At 22.9% G+C, this 18,493-nt stretch overlaps 1 protein-coding gene across 5 annotated transcripts in view; it reads right to left on the bottom strand.

Moving 5' to 3' along the window:
• LOC122848187 (tensin-1-like) overlaps positions 1-18,493 on the bottom strand; it is a 102,159-nt gene that overhangs the window by 58,845 nt on the left and 24,821 nt on the right. Inside the window, exon 1 of one of the 5 annotated variants that reach the window (XM_044146083.1) lies at positions 12,808-12,997. The exons of the other annotated variants lie outside the window; for them this stretch is intronic. The gene's annotated coding sequence lies outside the window, so the exon portion shown is untranslated. Of the gene's footprint in view, positions 1-12,807; positions 12,998-18,493 lie in introns of those variants that run through there. 5 annotated transcript variants of the gene reach the window in all.

Raw genomic sequence — 18,493 nt, 5'->3', positions numbered from 1 at the left:
TTGAGGTCTCGAGTTCAAAGCCCAAGCGGGACTCGTATATATGAGGGTTATTGGAGATATACTCTGTATATTGTATATAGTGAGTGGGTTTAGACCATTTGATAATACTAATCCATAATCAGTATTTAATAAGAAATTGATTAGCATGGTGTTTGAAACAAATATATTCTAGCATAGACCACGTGAACAACGCACTTGGTCTATTCCAGGAAATATTTGCCTCAAATTCCTGCTACCTGTTTTTATTTTTTTTGCAAAAAAAATAATTTAACACACTTACACTTATTCTATCTATTTCTCTCTCATAATTATCGATGACAACTGTTTTTTTTATAATAGAAAAATCTAGTACACTTTGTTATAAATTCTGTATATTTTCATTTTTTACAAACACTTTAAATGAATATAACATATCGATAAATTATAAAACAAAAAATCCAGACAACTTAATTATTAAAAAATAAAAAAAAATAAAATTCCGAAAAAAAAGGTAGTTAAGCCCTTTTGTTAGTTATGCAATGATGTATTATTATGTAATCTCACCTCTTATTTTTAAATTAGATTAAAATGTTTTTATAAATATATATATTTTTTATTTATTTGTATTTTAATCGTGGTGGCAGTAGTAAAAACTATATATGGTCAGACACACTCTCAAACCCTTGGTTGGTTATCTCGCGACGTTTTAATGTGGTTTGTATTTGGTTGTTTATTTTTAAATAATTTTTTTTATTTTATATTATAAGTGTAACGTAGACACAAAGTATTTAATTGCCACACACCACTTGAATTTAATTGTCCCCTCATTTTCAATTTTATCTCTTTTGTTTTAAATTTCTTTTTATTTTTTTTTTCGTTTAACATAATAAATTGTAATGTTATATTTAATTTTACAAAGCAGTAATTTATTTTTTTAAAAATAAATTGTTTATTCTGTTGAATTGATACTGTAAAATTTTAATTTGAATTATAATTGTTTATTTTTCATTTGTTTGTGATGACATTGTTGGTCAAATTATTCATCGTGTTTTTGGATACTTCCAATTGATGTTGATCCAATCACGTGAATAATAGTTTATCCCCCTGACTATTTTTACACCCTCTGGTATTGATACCCATCACCAAAACCAATCCTTTCAAAGTTGACTTTTTTTTTTTTATTCATTTTTTGCAAAATAAACTAAAAAAAAAACCCAAAACAATAAAAAAACAAACAAAAAAATTGAAAAAAAAAAGAAATTTTTCCTTTTTTTTTTTTTTGTGTTATGTACACACACAAGCTATTATTCTCATTAGTTGTCTGATTGTGTATACACATCAAGCAACAATTTTTTTATTCCCCTTTAATAAAAAAAAAAAAAAAAGTAAAAAAAAAATTTACCGAGAATTTTTCTCATTTACATGAGTCTATGTGTTTGTTTAATTTTTTTACAATTAAAAATTTTTGTCTATAAAAATAAATAAACACAAAAAAATATATATATGAATATTGAAATATTGACTTGAATATTCTCATCGACAATCAATAAAAACAAATAGCCCCATCAATTAATAAAATAATAATTTAAATAATTTAATTAATCAAAAATTCTTTACTTGAGTTTTTTTAATTTTCGGCTTTCACAGTTTTATCTTGAATTGAAAAATAATTAAAAAATTAATTAATTATATAATCATCTAATTTACTATCATTTTAATTAAAAAAAATTATTTAATTATTATTAACAATCCTATTGATTTCTAAAATCAAATTATCAAATTATCAAATCAAGAAAAAAAAATAATAAAAAATAAAATTTAGATTTGTTGGCAATAATTAAATGACCCTCATAATAATCATTTAAAATTAGAAAAATATGACTATAAATCTTCTCTAAAATCCAATAAACAATTACCAAAAATTTACAAGTCAATCGACAATAAATTTATTCCTCAACAAATATTCAAAAAAAAAATATATTATATAAAATATAAAGTGAAAAAAAATTATAAAACTCATAATTAAATAAATTAATGAATAATTATTTATTCTACACATCCGCTGAATGTCAATTAGCAATTGTTGACTTTAATTATAATTGCTATAATTATTTAACTATTGGATAAAAAAAATTTAAAGAAAAATTTATATATTTATGTGGGATAAATTGTCTCCGGTAGCCAATTAGACTGATGTTTTTGTAGTTGGTTGGTGTTCGTGGAGACCGGAGAGTTCTTAAAGAATAAATATATTTCAAGTATAAATAAATTAATGAGGAATATGTGAATGCTTAAATTTGCCTATCACCATCATCAATTTACACAAGATGAGTATCTCGAGATCGCCACTGGATTAATGACAGTTCATCAACAACGTTTTGCTAAATACACATTTTTTTTTTATTTACATAAATTAAATAATTTATAAATTCAATCGATAAAGTATATATTGACTATTATTATTTTAATTTTTAATTTTTAACATCCAGGTAGACACTTGACAAACAAAAATGTAATTTATAATTTTTATTAAATAAACGATGGTGTTTTTTAAATTTTTTTTTTGAAAATGTTTTCATGTTTTTTATGGAGACCAATATTTACTAAAGGTTTTTTATATTTTTTAGCTTGGTCTCTTTTGAATCCAAACAAGAGCTGAATGAAATTCAATATTGAATGACCATTTTGCACGGTTTATAACTGAGTATTTCATTGGGCTTCGTTTGTATGCTTATGATATTTGTAAAATGACCATTTTCGAGACAAAGATATTGGTTTTTAGAAGTTTGTGGATTTATGAAAGACCAAAGTTACATATCAGTTACCACAGACGACAATTGAGTTTGTTAAAAGTATTGAATTTTCTATTTATAATTTGAATTATATTCTTGATAATACTGCATTTATTTTTAGACTAATTTTTCATTGAAAATAATTTTATTTATTTTTATCTTTGAGGGTAATTTAATTTGCCAATTATTGAATTTTTTATTAATAATTTTAGTTATTTTTAAAAAAGCTTAAAAATAAATTTAAATATTATTTGAATATTTTTAGAATTTATTTTTCTAATTTCATTTCATCTCAGACAATTGAAATTGCTTAATATTATTTTTAGATTTTTTTTTCGATTGAAAATAATTTTTTCTGTTTATTTTCAGAAATAAATTTTGTAAAAATCGAATTGTCGATTAGCTGGTTTAATTATTTTCACGAAATATTCAATTTTAAATTTACATGGAGATTTTTAAAATACATTTTTTTTCTTTTTAATAATTTGTTTTTTTATTTGTTTTTTTTACAGGTAATGTAATTTTTTAATTAATTCACGTCTGGGTTACCATCTTCAAGATGAATTAATGCATGTTAAACTTCTAGCTAAATTTTATTGAAGATATTTACTGTAAATCTTGAATTTCTAAACGTTGCAAATTTTTCATTACATTAAAATTTCGAAAGATCATCATGTAAACTTCAAGGCACCAATTCAAATAAATGATTAAAAAAAAAAAATTATTATCCATTATTGACAGTTTATTTAAAAAAATTCCCAAACTTAATTTATTTAAATATTCATTATAAAACAAGTTTATTTTTGTTTTAAATAATTCAATTTTTTCTCGAACAATTTTCTTATTTTGAAAGAAAAAAGCTTGAATTTTTCATAGGGTCAATCGAGCCACAAGTTTGGCTTTTGGACTTGATAAAAAATTTATTTTCTTTTCTTTCTTGTCAGCCAACTTACCGGAAATATCTCTTGACACCAAATCATCCAATATTTACAGCAAAAAAAATAAGTAAAAACCATAAAATATATTGATTTTTAATTGAATAAATAAATAACTTTTTGATATTTATTTATTAACACAAAAAGCTTATATTTATTTGTAAAAATTTGTATCCAATACTTGTCGTTGCTTTAAAATAAAATTTGCAAAATTCAATAAACACCCTAGTCCCTAATTATTTTGTGAAACAATATTACATTTAATAATTTAGCTGACAGGTGGCAAGATTGTTCCCTCTTTTGATTTTTTTTATTTTCCATTTGTTTAACTCGGAGGGGTTGCAGGTGACATGCTTCAACTTCCCAACCAATTTATATCATTATTATAATTTTTTTATTATATCTTAGTCACGACTGACGCATTCAAACACACCCCTTAATACCGAGAATTCATCAACCACTTTAATCCATTTGATTTTAGATGAAAAGAAAAAAAAATTATATATAATTTCATTTTTTTTCCTGTCAAACTATTGTTCAATACAGCGTTTTTATATTTCATTTCTTTTTTATAAATCAAAAAGATAAATGAAGCCTGTTTTTCACTTGACATTGTTCATGAATTTTATATTCAATTTGTATCGAGAATATTATGAAAATTATGCTAGAAAAAAACTTGAATAATCTTTGTAAATATTTCTTTTTTAATATTATTTTTCTAGGCTGAGATTAAATTAGCTGACCTTGCAAGAAACTACTCGTTGGCGCCAAAAGGATTTCCGGCATCCTGCTCGTTACTTTTCCAAAAAAAAAAAAATTTTTACCAACACAATTTTCCTTTTTTTTTTTCTTTTTCACCATTATTTTTTTCTCTAATTTAATGTAATTTAGCTAGCAACATGTCATCATTGATATTCAAACAAAACCCAGTCGAAAAAAAAAAATAAAATCTCCATTTAAAAACTAATTCAACAATATGAAAAAATAATAAAAATAAAATCCATAAATATCCTGAAAAGAACAATAATAAATTGAAGAAAATAAAACGAAAAAAATCAATGATATTGATAAAGATTTTCATGAAAATATAACTCTAATAAAATTAATCCCGATAAAATTTTATTATCTGATTTTATTTATTTATTTTTATCTCAAGTAGAAAAATTGTGGCTTTTGTTCTTCAAGATAATTTCATTGCCACAGTGGTGGTGTGTAAATATAGAAAAAAAAAAAGACAAAGGAATATAAAAATCGACAATCATAGCAATGCATTGGATGCTCCATGCTCCTCGAAAAAATTGAGCTAAAATTTCTTGCGATAATAATAGCAACGTAAATTTTTTTTTGTCTGTCATAAAAAAAAAAATAAAATATACTGATATTGAAATCTATAGAAAGAAAAATAAGAAATAACTAAAGATAGAAATAAAAGAAAAATAAAAAAATAAAATTCAGGGGGGTGGTTTTTGATGTACACTGTGTAGACGGTACACAAACTCACCCTCTCTTATTTTTCTGTCTTTTTCTTTTTCTCTGTAGCATCCCTATATCAATTCGTCCGGACGAGACAACGTGAATTCACCCTTCGGCACAAAAATAAAAATACTAGAAAAAGAAAAAAATATTTAAAAAAAAATAGTGCAGTTGTATATAAAAATGAAGGACCGTATAACATTGAGACACGAAAATAATAACAGGAATAATAACAACCAAGAATTTCGAGGGGTGGTAATGGTCTCTTGATATTTTCATGACACAACCAAAAGTTATAAATATTAATAAACAATACATGTGTTTACCCTATCATTGAAATTTTATTATTTTTATATTTTATATTTAACAAATTAAATACAACAATACGGAGCTTTTTTTTTCTTTTTTTTTTGTTAATGTACAGTGGACGTCCAATTTAAAATGTTTTAAAAAATTACAAAAAAAATAAGAAAAAAAATAATCATTGCTTTACTAACAAAAGCGACAAACTACATAATTTTTTAAATTAAAATGACAAGGGCTTATCTCCAATTTAAAGTGCTAAAATATTTTTTTTTTTGGTTGTTTTATTTAAAAAATTGATATGAAAAATATTCAGCTGCCAAAAATTAATAAAACATGAGCTTAATTTGACAGCCCTTTCTGCCCTTTTTATTCTAAAAATTTTTAATTTTCTTTAATTATAATAAGGGCCTAAGTTCCATGGACTCGAACACTTTTTTATTTTAGAAAAATTAATTCAAAATAAAAAGCTCATAATGAAAGAGCACAATCGTCTCAAATTTTTTTTTATTTTTATGGATTATAAAATAAAAAATTAATAATAAATATGTTATTAATTTTTACATAGTCTTTAAAAAAGTGACAATAATTTCCACTTGAAATATCAAAGTAAAATTCGATAAGTCTTCATAACAAATTGAAAAAAAAAAAAGAGGAAAATCTCTTTCTGTTTCTATCGCGAAATATAAGAGCTTCATGATATTATTTTATTTTTCTCTGTGTTTTTTTGTTCAACAAATCTGTATTTTTTATTTTTATTGAGACAGGGTGAGAGTTGATTGACGATCTCTCTTTGTAGTATTCATCGATCACGTCATCCTCATACACATAAAACAAAACCTTTGAAGAAACGATAAAAAATGGAAAAAAAAAAAAAAAAATTTCTACATTAAAACTTTGATTTTAGTTGAAAAAATTTTATCAGTTTTTTTTTTTGCAAGTCTAAAAGTAAGTAGATAAAAAAAAATCATATATATAACATGTGTTTGATAATCTCAGAGTCGTTCTCAATTCAGTAGACACCATATATTGCTCCCAAGAGTTGTTCAATTTCTTCAACTCTCCATGGACACTTGGTCTAATGGTGAATATCTCGTTTTTCCTACAGAAATCTCTTTCATTTTATTTTTTTTCATACATTTTATTTACACCAATCATCAGGATAATAAACCCACACACTCAATTGAAAATAAAACCACAAAATACCATTCAAATCGATAGTAAATAAAATAATATTTTAAAACTATTTAAAAATAAATAAATAAAAAAAATTATTAAGATTATTTGAATATAATTGACACTATTAAAATCTTGATAAAATAAATTTTCTACATATTTAGAAATGATAGAAAAAAATGTAAATGTTACTTATCCTTTTTTAGAAATATATATGAAAAAAAATAAAATGTGGATTGGCAAGTGTAAGGTGAAATGAGTGGTATAAAAGACCAAATGAAAAGCAATATATAACCAAGAAGTATATAAGATATAAAATATATATATAAAAATGTGTGTGATAGTAATATAGTATGAATCGAAACTGCACCAAAGGTAATCTGGCGTATCCAATCTGGCCTCGTCGATTTACAGTCTCTTTTCTTTCAACGAGCTTTAAAAATATATATGTATATCTTGAGATAAGAAAAAGAATTACGTTTAAATCGTTTCGATATGTAGTAAAGTATTCAATCTAAACTAGGTAATATACTTTAATTTCTGATTTTATTATTATTTTTTTTTTTCTAAAGCCATTCACACATTTGTAAATAACAAACCGACAAAATTATATTTTTTATATTTTTTTGTCTTAATTTATTTTGTTGAAGGTATTATTTTTTAATTGAATATAGAGAAAGGAGATATGATATTTCATAAAATTGTTGTGAAAAAATAAATTTTAAATTATAAAAATTATACACAGATTAATTGTTTTTAATATTTTCTTTTTGTTTGTTTTAATCCTATTATTTTTATCATTTGTTTTTCAATGAATAGAACAATAAAAAAAATAATGTATTATTTTCATTTGAAATTATATAATGAATAAATTACGTATAAAATAAAACAGTAAAATTATTATGAATATTTGAAATTGAAAATAAAATGAAAAAAAAAATTGTAAAAATGCACTGAGTAATAAATTTTAATTACGTAAATGATATTAAGCTTTAATTAATATTTTTATGTATGAAAAAATATAGCTATTATTTAAATAAATAAAAAAAAATTTTAAGATTTTTTTTTTGTAAATTTTAAATGGCTTTTTAGATAGATTTTTCTGGTTAATTTTTGATGGAATTTAAGACCCAATAAATGTGAAAATAAAAATTATTAAAAAAAAAAATTTCAATTGCTAAAATAGGTCAATGTTTTGATTCAGCAAATTTGTAATAGACATGCGTTTGTCAATTGATCCCCTGCGGTTACAAAAAATAGTCACCAATATCCAACAATCTCGTAATAAAAAAAAAAATAAAAAGGTAGATCCAAATGTATATATTGTCTCTAGTGTGACCCTCAAGCAAAAATGTGGTCGCGTGGGTGTTAATCAAGGGCTATGTGACTTTTTACGACAAAAATAAGAAAAAGAAAAGAAAAAAAAAAAAAAGAACCTGAAGGGATGTTGAAATTGCAAGAAGCTACGTTGAAAATGAAAGAAAAAAAAATATAAAGAGGATAAAATAAGAGACCAAAAGTAAGAGAGAACGAGACTCGATTGAAGGTGAAAGATGATAAAAATAGAGGGATGTTTTTTGGGGGATGAAAAGGGGATGATTGAGTGATCGACCAAGTGGATCCAGAAGATGTGTTCTAAGCTTTACTTCCGTAACCCCCTTAGGCTAAATTTGATTGCTTTATACACTTTTAGACTCGATCACAAATGTACAATATTATTGGAAATCAAATAACATATATATTTTATTAAAACTATTTTTATATTTTTTTTTTTTTATGATTTAAAATGAAATTAAAGTTTGGAAAAAAATAATTGAAAAAAAAATGATCATTGATGAAAAATAACACACAAAAAAATTGACTCGTACTGGTAAATATTTTCAGATGAAAAATATATTGAAAAAATATTTGAAACACTGATTGCAAGCAGGTGAACAAATATATATTTTTTTTTTTTATAAAACATGTATATTCTAAAGATAAATAGAATATTATTAAGATAAATTTTGTATTTTATAAATTGAGTGTAAATTTGTGTATTAATTAAAAACTTTTTCATGTGGATTTTAATGAAAAGTTTTTATGGTTATTTGTTGTCCGGTTTGTTAATTGGATAACGATGAGAGTACAAAATTATTCCATTGCAATAGGGTATATTTTATTTGTGTTAAAATAGTTGTGGTTATATTTTTGATATATAATAATAATGTTGAATACAGGTATGTGATTAGTTGAGATAATTAAGTAACATGTTTTGGTGAATTTTTTAAAGTTTTAAATACTTTCACGTGGTCAAATAATGAATGGATTTTATTTTTAAAATGTTATTTATATTTTAAATTGGATTTTAATTTTGATGGTAATTATTTGTAATTAGTTTTATTTTCCAGACAATTATTATTATTAGGACAATTTTTGTAAGAACATTTCAATATTATTTTTAATTTTTCTTTACTAGAATAAATAACAGAATGAATGGAAATATATTTTTTAATATATTACAAATTTTTAAATGACCTATTTTTAGTATATTGTTTTGTTTTTTTTTTTTCAATAACTATTGTTTGAAGTTGATGGTAAAAAAAACGAGCGTCCGATGGAGATGAAAATCTTGCTAATTATTAGACAAGTAATTTGCTAAAAAAGCTTTTAAAAATAAATTTTAATACTTTTTAATTTTTGAAGGTAAAAAAAAAAAAAATTTCTAAAATTAAATACAACTTCCTCACCATTGAAATGATGATTTAAAGTATTTATTCATAAATTTTTAGAGCAATAATATTGCTAAGATTAAATTCTAGAATATTTGTCAATTTGTATATTTTTTTTTTCTTCCAAAAACACGTAAAATAAATAATTACCAAAATGTTGCTTATCAATTAAAAAAAATAATTTGTGATAATTGACAAGTGGATGCGTTTATAATTTTTAAAATGACAACTACCTTCCATAATCCTTTTTGATATCTCAATATTTCTTTCAGTTGATCGAGCAAATAGGAAAAAAAAAAAAAATTTTAATTAAGAATAAGAGTCAATTAAAATTGAAGTATTTTGCAAAAACAAAAAAAAGGTATCCAGCATTTAGAGCCAATACATCCTGGCGGAGAACAAGCGACGACTTCGACGCAACTCGTTCTATGCCAGGAAGTATTCGCTTAAAACGCTACATTTAGATGAGACTTGTCATAATTATTAATGAATGAGACCAATACTTTTTTTATACACTACATAGGATCAATACCAAAGAACGAGAAGAATTCGGTATTGAGACTCGAACCAATGTTCGACATAGCTCAAACGCAGGCCCTTTACCAACTTGACCACTTGCAGTGTTGACACAATTCCGTTAATTATGATATATATTCTTACATTTAGCGAATCTATTAACCGAGTATTTTATTTCTATAGCTAATTTAATAGAAAAATTAGTGTTAAAATTTTTTACCTTTAAATGATGATTTAAAAGAATTAAAAAAATAATTTATATATAGTTTAAATTATTCTTGATGTATTTTAAGTTAAAAAAAATTGAATAGTTGTATTATACATTTGTCAATTTGTATATTTTTTTTCTTTCAAAAAAACATATAGATAAAAATTATCGAAAAGTTGCTTATCAATTTTGAAAAATATTTAATGTACTTGATAAGTGCATTTATAATTTTGAAAGTTGATCGAGGAAAAAAAGAAAAAAAAATAAACGATTTCAATTATTAAAATGGGAATAAATATAAATTAAAATTAGAATATTTTTTAAAAACAAAAAATAAGGAATCCAGCACATTTGGAGCCAATACATCCTAGCGTAGAACAAGTGACGACTTCGACGCAACTTGTTCTATACCCGGAGGTATTCACTTAAATATTGAAAATTTAAAATCATAAATTGGGACTCATATCCATTCGAAACCTAACATGGGCCAGGATTCGAATCTAGTCATTAGTATATGATAATTTCAACGCTTTACCAACTTGACCACTTGCCATGTTGACACAATATCGGTAATTATAATATATATATTCTCACATAGTTAATCTATTAATCAGAATATTTCATTTCTATAGCTAATTTATTAGAAAAATTAGTGTTAAAATTATTTTTAATCAAATATTTATTCGCATATTTTCATCATAAATTAAATATTGGAAAATAATTTAGAAAAATTAAATTTACCCTTCAACTGTTAGAATGACTTTTTTTATATGGAAAATTATTCATGTCTTATGTCGCTATGATAATTTGTCGTGATACAATTAAAATAATTTTTAAATTACAAAAAATTTTTAGCTACGAATTCATTCTATAGAATAATAAAATCATATTGAATTGATATATTTATTGTAGCCTGTTGATAATTGAATTTATATCTAGATTATATTCTAAATTCCACAAACACAAATTCACTTGTTTTTAATTGAGTCATATACATTAATATTGAAAAACCAGTTGTACATAAATATACATACACATCGATTTATTTTGTCACGTTGCAAACATATCTCAGGTAAATATCCAAATTGAATATAAATTTTATAAAATGTATCTATAATTAATCGATTGAATTTAATTTAGTATGCATATATTTTAAACACCCGTAGGATATATCGAAAACTAATTAATTCTGATGTTCAAATAATTCAAATTCAAAACAAAATTTTTTAAATAGAAATTTAAAAAATAAATATTTCAATTAACTTGATACAAAAGTACATTCAAACAGTCAAATAGCAATACATAATATTAATTTTGTTTGATTTAAATTTATCTCTATAAATTTTTATCAATATACAAATTTATAAATATAAAAAAATAAAAAATAAAAATACCAGAGTGCAGCCATCGAAAAAGAAAAACTTTGATTTGATGAATACACTCGAGTTGTAAATTTAATTAAATGAAATATTAAAAAAAAAATAAAATAAAATAACAAAATGAACGAAGCCAACTTTTTAATTGATAAATTCATCTATTTTTATTTTTGTTATAACTATTTTCGCCTCAAGTCATTTTCATTCGAGTGGTTGAATATTGTAATTTTGTTTCCAAAAAAAACAAACAATTTCTTTGTTTATTTTATAATAAAAAAAAAATTAAATAAATATTGATAAATATATATAAATTTTCTAATTAAAAAAATCATTTTAAAATAAAAATTGCAATCAATTTGTCAGATTTGAGAGTAACAAAGAGTTCATATCCGCCCTTGACTATAATTTTTTTATTATTTTTTAAGTATATACAAACAAAGAATATATATATTAAACGACGTTGCAATGTTGGGTGTTTATCGAAACGTCAAGGCCAGACGTCGTATCAAAACCAGAGAGAGAAAAAAATCTAAAAAAAAAAATGAAAAATAAATCTCAACGGGAGTCAAAAGCACTTTATACGCCCTTTATTTCAAATTTATCCAAACTAACGCACATTATAAACAAAAAAAAAATTATTTATCAGTTTACACACCATTAGAAGCCTTATCAATTTATTTTTACATAACACTTTAGATCACATATATTCAAAAAATAAATATATTTACTAAAAACTATTATAGTTAACAAAATAAACACGATAAAATAAATGCAAATTTTTTAATATAAATCAGTATAAAACTCGTTTTAAATAAACTAATCAAAATAATTTAAAAAACCATTAGAAAAAAATATCTGCTTATCGAAATTTCTACCCAAAAAAATTTAAAACAATAATAATATATTTTTATAATAAAAAATTACAAGATTTTGTTATTCAAAAATATAATTTGTTTATTAAAATTTATTTGAATTTTCATTTAAAAAATTAATTTAGATAAATATTTTCATTGAGCTTTTAAATTGCTAATAAAAAAAAAATAACACACACACACTCGTATATTTATTGTATAAATAAACACAGACAGTAGTAATAAATTTTAAAAAACCACTCATTTACGTAAAAGTCAATAAAACTTTAACACGATGATTGAAAAGTTGACAGCAAATAACAACGAGATTGACGAGCACTTTTGTTAACAAGTACATATACGTAATTAAACTATTACGATAATTTTTTATTTTATGATTAATTAAACTTTAACATCTATTTTAATTAATTAAAATTATTTTTATATTATAAATGAAAAATAAAAAAACAATTTAATATAAACTTACCCAAAAAACAGCTAATAAAAAAATTTAACTAACAAAATACACTTGCTTGTTTAAGCCCTAAAAATACCTTATAATAATAATAATGATAATAATAATATTAATTTTTTAAACAATTATCAACACACTAATTGAGTATATTTTTTTTTAAATTTGTTTATCAACACGGGTTATTAAATCACGACATTCACTGAATGACTCGCGAAGGCAAACTGACAGCACGGTGTTGCGCCACGTGGGTTGAACCACCCTGTCAACACACATACACATACAAATATATATTATTTTTTTCCACCCTAAGCACATGCGCATCATAAAATATCTAAAATAAATAAAAATAAAAATTGCAGTACTCTTCCGGCTGGATAATTAGTGTCCTAACTTCCGGAAATTTTGTTGCATTCAGTATAACAACAAACAATGTTTATAATAATAAAAATAATAATAAAAATGAATGAAAAAAAATTATAACAATGTCGATTATTATAATAAAATATTTGTTTGTAAATTAAAAAAATTAAATTGACATTTTAGTGTATAATAAAGGCTCGAGAATTATTCTTTTGATATTTTTTTTTTTCATTTTTTTGATATCTTTGTGTATATATTTAATTGGGTTAATTAATTTTTTTTTTTTTGAAAGTGAAAATAACAAAAATTCAATGGGTAATAAAAATAGAAGAATATTGTCGTCGTGGTTCAGTAAAAGCATTGATTTTTTCGTTTAAAGACTCATCGTTTGTGCCGATAGATTTCCCAATGGTATTGAAAATAATCAACTGCTGCACCTGAAGCCAATCGTGACTAGCTAAAATCAAACACACTGTATTTTTTTTTCATTTTTGTATACATACTGATTTTGCTGATGTAAAAAATAACTTTTATTATTATTCAACCTATTTTGGCTTTGTTATTATTACTGTTTTTTTGTATTTTATTTTTGGCCAATGTATAAATATTTACGTGAAGTTCTCTTTGGCAATACAGCTAATCGATATGTTTGTATTTTTTATATTTTATTTTCAATATATTTTCATATTTTCACGCAGATTAAAGGTTTTTTTATTTTTTATTTTTCGTGTTTTGTATATAGTATTTGCAGAAGCATCGTCTGGTCATGGCCAGCTAAATATAACATCGTCATATGGGGGAGATTAATTTAAAAAAAAAAGAAAGAAATATTTATAAAAATTGATTCTGAATATAGAAAAAGCCGCAAGGCATTTTTATTCATAACGTGAATTTTACTGACAGTTTTCAGGAATCTTTATCAAGTTGTTAATTAATTTTTTTTTGATTTTATCTTCTTTCATTTTATTGGAATTTTCTTAAAAACATTTCAATATCATTTTTAATTTTTCTTTACTAAAATAAATGACAGAGTAAAAGGAAATATATTTTTCAATAAATTACAAATTTTTAAATGACCTATTTTTGGTGTATTGTTTTTTTTTTTTTTTAATAACCATTGTTTGGAGTTAATGGTAAAAAAGGCGAGTGTCCGATGAAGATGAAAATCTTGCTAATTATTAGACAAGTCATTTGCCAAAAAAATTTTTAAAAATAAATTTTAATACCTTTGAAAAGTAAAACATAAAAATTCCAAAAATTAAATACACTTCTTTACCTTTGACATGATGATTTAAATTAATATAAAAAATAATTTATACATAGTTTAAATTATTTTTGAAGTGTTTTAGGTAAAAAAAAATGAAATAATAAAAACATTTAAATTGCACATTCATTTATAAATTTTTAGCGCAATAATATTGCTAAAATTACATTCTAGAATATTTGTCAATTTGTATATTTTTTTTCTTAAAAAAGCACGTAAAATAAAAATTATCAAATGTTGCTTATCAATTTAAGAAAATAATTTTTATTATTGCATTATAATGTAGTTGACAAGTGTTTATTTTAAAATCAATTTTTTACTTGATAAAGTTGAAAAAAAAAAAAAAATAAACAATTTCAATTATTAAAATGAGAATAAATATAAATTAAAATTATGGTATTTTTTAAAAACACAAAAAAAGATATCCAGCATTTGGAGCCAATACATCCTGGCGTAGAACAAGTGACGACTTCGACGCAACTGGTTCTATGCCAGGAGTTATTCGCTTGAAATGGTCAATTATTTGAAATGACACAGCATTGAATATCGTCAGGCAGTATATAGACAACCAGGAATCGAACCTACGAATAACGATTGTGGAATGCGGGCGCTTTACCAACTTGACCACTTGCCGTGTTGATACAATTGCGTTAATTATGATATATATTCTTACATAGTTAATCTATTAATCAGAATATTTTATTTCTATAGCTAATTTAATAGGAAAATTAGTGTTAAAATTATTTTAACTCAAATATTCATTCGCATATTTAAAATAAAAATAAACATCCAATAATTTTTATCATAAATTAAATATTGCAAAATAATTTTTAAAAACTTAATTTACTCTTCAATTGTTAGGATCTTTTTTATGTGGAAAATCATTTATGTTTTACGTCACTATGATAATTTGTCGAGATACAATTATAATAATTTTCAAATTACAAAATATTTTTAATCACGGATTCGTTTTATTAAATAATAAAATTATATATTAAATTGATATATTTATTGTAGCCTGTTGATAATTGACAACTTCCTTCCATAATTCGTTTTGATATCTCAATATTTCTTTCAGTTGATCTAGCAAAAAAAGAAAATAAAAATGAACAATTTTTATTATTAAAATGAGAATAAATATAAATTAAAATTATAGTATTTATTAAAAACAAAAAAAAAGATATCCAGCATTTGAAGCCAATACATCCTGGCGTAGAACAAGTGACGACTTCGACGCTACTCGTTCTATGCCAGGAGGTATTCGCTTAAAACTTTAAAACTTGACAACATCAATTTGGACTCACATTAATTGGAATCTACCAGAGGCCAGGATTCGAACCCACACACCAGAGTTCGAAATTCTACACGCTTTACCAACTTGACCGCTTGCCATGTTGACACAATATCGTTAATTATGATATATATATATTCTTACATAGTTAATCTATTAATCAGAATATTTTATTTCTATAGCTAATTTATCAGAAAAATTAGTGTTAAAATTATTTTAACTCAAATATTTTTTCGCATATTTTCATCATAAATTAAATATTGTAAAATAATTTTAAAAAATCAATTTTAGTCTTCAATTGTTAGAATTACTTTTTTATGGAAAATTGTTTATGTCTTATGTCGCTATGATAATTTGTCGTGATACAATTAAAATAATTTTTAAATTACAAAAAATTTTTAGCTACGAATTCATTCTATTGAGTAATAAAATTATATTAAATTGATATATTTATTGTAGCCTGTTGATAATTGAATTTATAATTAGATTATATTCTAAATTCCACAAACACAAATTCACTTGTTTTTAATTGAGTCATATACATTAATATTGAAAAACCAGTTGTACATAAATATATACACATCGATTTATTTTGTCACGTTGCAAACATATCTCAGGTAAATATTCAAATTGAATATAAATTTTATAAAATGTATCTATAATTAATCGATTGAATTTAATTCTTTATTTGCATAAATTCTATTTAAAAAAAGCTATATAAAAAACAACACTTGTTTATATTTATTTTTTGTAATATAATTTTTAATTTTTTAAAAAATATGTATTACTATTTTTTGTATTTTACACTTGGGGATCTTGACTCGTATTATATATACAAAAATAATAGGGAGACTAAAAAAGGTTTCCTTTTTTAAAAAGAAAAAAAAAATACCTGTGAGTGTGTTTGGCCCCCCCTGGAATAACCGCAAGTATATATGTATATTTAGACACTCAAAAACCAAGGCAAAAACGAGACTAACTAAAGAAAAAAAAAAAATGTAATAAAAATGTTGAGAAAAAAAATTGGGGTTGGTGTGCAACCGGACCCTCTGTTAATTAGTCGTGCTTTTGTTTCACGCAGAAAACTTGAAAATGAAGCAAATGTATAACATGAAACATTCCCTCTAGGCATATCATCTCTTAATGCTACTGCCAAAAGAATAAAACAATAAATGCAAATAAAAATGATATGCCTAATAAAAAAAGAAAAATTAAAATATATAAAAAATTCAAGTAATACAAGACGAATCCACAAAAAAAAAAAAAAAACATTAAATAAAAAATAAATAAGTGTACTTGTTATTATTATTATAAAAAAATTAAATAAACATTTTATATTTATATTTTTTTATAATAAATTTTATAGTTTTGTGTTTTATTTTATTTCTTTGTCAAACAAAAATATCATATCTTTTTTGTAAATCACAAACAGTCGTTGGCACGCGACCTAACAAAAAAAGGACATAAATAAAAGTGGTAAAAATTGAAATAAATAAAATTATTATTTTAAAACTAAAAAATAGATAGTAAATTTTTTATTTGAAACAAAATATGCTGGGGTTGATGTATAAAAGTGAAAAGAATATTAAAAAAAAAAAAATATAATAATGTCTCTTTATGAAATTCAAGAAGCTTTGACTTGAAAATACAATTTCCTTTTACACAAGTTGATGTACTTCAAAGCCGATTTGTCCGAGAGTACAATGATGTGACAAAGATGAACAACTCAAGGATTTTCATTACTGAGACATCATAATGTCTACATGTAGATAAAAAATATATGTCAGTGGAAATTATATATGTCGCCTTAAAATTGTATGCTTGCACGAGCTCAAAATTATAACACAACCAACTGTGAATTTGAGTGACTTGAATCATTCCCAAAAGTCAACAATTTACTCGTTTCAACCCCGTTGTATATTATCATCATAATACCAAATGTCTGATGCTTACTTGTGACTATATATTTTGACTTTTGAATTATCAGTATAATTTCTCTATTTCTATATTTCTAAACTTGATTTTCTTTACGGTCTCTAGCATCTATTTGATGTTTACGTTACAATTATCTATCGTTTCTATACTCACACAATTAGTGATTGTATTATTCACGTGATTTATTACGATTGTTGTATGATAATTGTTTATTTATGCAGATGGAGAACATATACATTCAATCTTAATTAACAAGTTAACAGTCGTGTTTATTTAATTCAATTTTATTTCATATATATCATTCTCTAAAATCTTTTTAATATTAATTTTTGTATTGTAAAATTTTAGTTTGAAATACAGCTTAATAGTAACTAACTAAAAAATATAATTCAAATAGAAACTAAAAAAGGAATTTTCAAAGTAAAATTGATTTTTTAAAATTTGTTAAAAAATTTTTTTTTTGAATAATTAGTTTTTAGAATTTGGCTTCAGTATTTATTATAGAAATTTTTTAAAATAATTTTTTTTTTTTTTTTTTTTGTATTCTATGCTATTTATAATATGATTGTAATTTTTTTTTTTCAATTTATTTACTCAATTATTTACAGAACGTTGTAAAATACCAGAAAAAAAAAAAACTAAAAAAAATTATTTCGTAAAATTATTTTGCAAAAATTATTTATCAAAAAGTATATATATAAAAAATTTTGAAACATGAAGTTAATTTTAATAATACATCTGTTAATTTGTATTTTCAATTATTTTACTATTTAATTGTATTTTTAAATAAAATTTTATGCTATAAAGAAATTAATAATTAATTTCAAAAAAAAAAAATATTTAAAAAC

The sequence above is a fragment of the Aphidius gifuensis genome, linkage group LG2 (genome assembly GCF_014905175.1).
Source record: "Aphidius gifuensis isolate YNYX2018 linkage group LG2, ASM1490517v1, whole genome shotgun sequence".
NCBI classification, from domain to species: Eukaryota; Metazoa; Arthropoda; class Insecta; order Hymenoptera; family Braconidae; genus Aphidius; species Aphidius gifuensis.
Note: the sequence above shows the minus strand (reverse complement) of the source record. Positions and strands in the feature narration are given on the sequence as shown.